General features: G+C 40.1%; 1 long non-coding RNA gene across 1 annotated transcript; it reads right to left on the bottom strand.

The window, feature by feature from the left end:
* Window positions 1–1,147: 1,147 nt before the first annotated feature.
* LOC108519917 (uncharacterized) lies at window positions 1,148–3,396 on the bottom strand. Its single transcript, XR_001882763.1, has 2 exons — window positions 3,307–3,396; window positions 1,148–1,800 (listed from the first exon to the last, which is right to left on the bottom strand). It is a non-coding gene; the product is annotated as an uncharacterized LOC108519917 (long non-coding RNA).
* Window positions 3,397–4,078: the final 682 nt, after the last annotated feature.

Genomic DNA, 4,078 nt, shown 5'->3' with positions numbered 1-4,078 from the left:
TTTTTTTTTTTGAGATGGAGTTTTGCTCTATTGCCAGGCTGGAGTGCAGTGGCGTGATCTTGGCTCACTGCAACCTCCATCTCCTGAGTTCAAGTGATTCTCGTGCCTCAGCCTCCCGTGTAGCTGGGATTACAGGTGCCCACCACCACACCCAGCTAATTTTTGTACTTTTAGTAGAGATGGGGTTTCACCATGTTGGCCAGGATAGTCTCGAACTCCTGACCTCATGATCTGCCTGCCTCGGCCTCCCAAAGTGCTGAGATTATAGGTGTAAGCCACCACACCTGGCCAGGGAGTCCTTTTCTAACTGAGCCTATTTTTCTCTTAGGTACAAATGGAATAAGTGACAAACTCTAATTTGCAGAAACATTTTAGACCATGTATAAGTCACAATGATTTTAGCACTAAAGTTATATTTTTATCACAGATGGGTCACCTTAAAAGAAAACTAAGGAGATAGAATGAATCAGAAATCTTTCTAAATACAAGGTAGTTAACACCATACTCAAGCAGAAATCATAATCCTGTATTTAGAGATACTTTTTTTTTTTGAGACAGAATCTCACTCTGTCACTCAGGCTGGAGTGCAGTAGCATGATCTTGGCTCACTGCAATCTCCGCCTCCCAGGTTTAAGCAAGTCTCATGCCTCAGCCTCCCAAGTAGCTAGGATTACAGGCACGAGCCACCAAGTCCAGCTAATTTTCACATTTTTAGTAGAGACGGGGTTTTGCCTTGTTGGCCAGGCTGGTCTCTAACTCCTGGCCTCAAGCAATCCACCTGCCTTGGCCTCCCAATAGATGTCCTTTTTCATGTTCAAAGCTATGGAGAAGCATAGACATCGCTGGTGTGGTAGCTCACACATGTCATCCTCGCACTTTGGGAGACTGAGGCGGACAGATCACTTGAGCCCAGGAGTTCAAGACCAGACTGAACAACTTGGCGAAACCCTGTCTCTACTAAAAATCCAAAAATTAGCCTGACATGGCGGTGCACACCTGTAAATCCCAGCTACCTGGGAAGCTGAGGCAGGAGAATCGCTTAAACCTGGGAGGCAGGGTTTGCAGTCAGCCGAGCTCACGCCACTGCACTTCAACCTGTGTGACACAGCGAGACCCTGTCTCAAAAAAATAACAAAACAAAACAAAAAAAAATCACAGACAGCCCCATATTTCAGTAGGAAATAGGCAAGGAGGAGGAGAAATGACTGTCTTTTTGAGGGCTAGACGTGTGCTCTAAAGAATGGTGTTCCATTTTCAGAAGACCACATGGCACATATAATTTCTCTACCCAAAAGGAAAGATGTGTAAAGTATACACATCCACGCAAAGATGGAAAAGCTAAGAATGAATTCCTGATGTAGTTACCTGTAACAGTCATATGTGGGAACACCTGGTCAGGACTTACTTTCCCCATCTTTGGATAAGGCAATATAAAATCAGATGACCAAGTTAACTGAAGTAGTTCTGAGCTTTGTTCTAACTAAAACAAAGTAGTAGTTTTACAATTTTTATAATATACTTAATTCTACTAAATTAAATGTTCCATAAAGTTCACTGGGAAGAGAAGGTTAAGAGGATAATCATTTTCAAATACCTCATGATTTTGACAGAGAATTGTTTGTTAAGGCACTACACATCTTCTTTGGTTAAATGATTAACTATTTAAATCACTTGAAAAAAAGAGGTAATACAAAATACACAAGTTGCGTTCTTCTTTTCAAACACACACAGTTTTCATTTTTCAATTTCCAGTACTCCAGTGTCAACATATCTCTGGGACCTTTTTAACTCATCAGAAAGCTGAAACAAAAATATATACCAATCTATTAGTCTCTGAAAGAAAAGTAGGCTTTACTTTTAATCAATAAGCAGTATGTTGGTTTTAACAGATAAAAGAGCATTTTGGTACGTATGTGATAATCTTTGGGTATCAATAACAAAAGTGAGAAACACTGACAGACCCATTAGTCTTATGACAAAATGAAATAGAACAACCCTCAAGCTAAAATATCTCCTGAAAAGAGACACTAACTAATAATTTTATTTTTTCGTTTTTTTAGAGATGGGGTCTCACTATGTTGCCCAGTCTGGTCTGGGACTCCCAGGCTCAAGTGATCATCCTGCCTTAGCCTTCTGAGTAGCTGGGACTACAGGCACACAACACTGCTACCGAATCAACTCTGCTGATCAAATAATTAACAGAAGTCCCAGCAAAATTACCCTCACATCCCAATTAGTATTCTGTAGAGGATAAATTATTATAATTATTATTTTGAGATGGGGTCTCACTCTATTACTCAGACTGGAGTGCAGTGGCACTCTGTTTCTTAAAACAGTAGAGGTGAGAAGTTTTAAAAGCATATTAAAAAATCATTTCTTCTTCAAAAGGAAGTATAGTATGCAGACAAGGAGCTATGTGAATAGATAATGGCATAAAATGTTCTAATCATTATGTATTATAGAGATATCGAGAATAAACTAGGTATGGCAAAATAAACCTAAAAGATGTTCCTGAGAAATCACATACTAATATTGTCCATTATACTATAATTAATTTTATATGGAACATATCTGAATTACAGCTGTCTGGGCATGGTGGCTGGCTAATGCCTATAATCCCAGCCCTCTGGGAGGCTGAGCAGGAGAACTGCTTGAGGCCAGAAGTTCAAGACCAGCTTGGATAACATAGCAAGACCCTGTCTTTACAAAAAATAAAATATTAGCTGGGTGTAGTCATGTGCAACTGTAGTCCTAGCCTCTTGGGAAGCTGAGGTGAAATGATGGCTTGAGCTCAGGAGTTCAAGGTTACAATGAGCTATGAACACACCATTACACTTCGGCCTGAGTGACAGAGTGAGACCCTGTCTCTGAAAATAAATGAATAGGCCGGGCTCAGTGGCTCATGCCTACAATCCCAGCACTTTGGGAGGATGAGGCAGGTGGATCACTTGAGGTCAGGAGTTCGAGACCTGATCAACATGGTGAAACCCTGTTGATACTAAAATACAAAATTAGCCGGGTATGGTGGCACACGCCTGTAATCTCAGCTACTTGGTAGGCTGAGGCAGGAGAATCGCTTGTACCCGGGAAGCAGAGGTTGTAGTGAGTCGAGATTGCGCCATTGCACTCCAGTCTGGGCAACAAGAACAAAACTCCATCTCAAAATAAATAAATAATAAATAAAAAATAGATGAATAGAAGATAAAATAGTTTGGAAGCAAAGCAAAAGAACAATATTATAAAGCAATATCAACTCTAATCATTCCAAGTATTGGTAATCACTATATAAATAAAAAAGAATCATACCTGTATGGGTAGCCATGATATTTAGATCTAAAATAGAGAGCATCCAACTGAAGAATAATACAACGAGTCCAATACCAGCCACACACATTACTGCAGAAAATAAAAGGAGAGTAAAATGAGCAGGTTGAATATAATAAATAACCAGGGCAGTCTACACTTCCAGAGAGCGAAAAGGAAGGGGTATACATTATTGATAAATCTAAACTTTTCAACAATTTTCAGCCATTTCTTAATCTTCAGGAATCTGCCTTCCCCTTTAATTTGCTCCATTACAATGTAATAGAGTAACTCCTTCACATAATTACGCAATTCAAATGTATGGAATAATGAATTCCTTTAAAGCCATCACACTGAAGGGTTTACTGTTAGAAACACTGTCTTACTATTGACAAGAAAATCACCCATTTTGTTTTTTGGGGTTTTTTTTTTTTTGAGACAGGGTCTTGCTCTGTTGCCCAGGCTGAAGTGCGGTGGCACAATCACAGCTCACTGCAGTCTCAACCTCCTGGGCTCGAGCACTCCTCCCACTATAGCCTCTCGAGTAGCTGGGACTACAGATGTGTGCCACCATGCCTGGCTAATTTTTTAATTTTTTTGAGAAAATGGTCTCACTACATTGCCCAGGCTGGTGTTGATTTCCTGGGCTCAAGTGATCTTCCTGCTTCAGCCTCCCAAAGAGCTGGGATTACAGGCATAAACCACTGTGCCTGGCTAACTTATTTATTGAACTTTAAAACCCCTAAAAGTGGCCTTGTAGTATTATTGATAAATA

Source organism: Rhinopithecus bieti, unplaced genomic scaffold (genome assembly GCF_001698545.2).
Source record: "Rhinopithecus bieti isolate Rb0 unplaced genomic scaffold, ASM169854v2 scaffold_50562, whole genome shotgun sequence".
NCBI lineage: Eukaryota > Metazoa > Chordata > Mammalia > Primates > Cercopithecidae > Rhinopithecus > Rhinopithecus bieti.
This window is presented reverse-complemented; position numbering and strand designations above follow the sequence as displayed.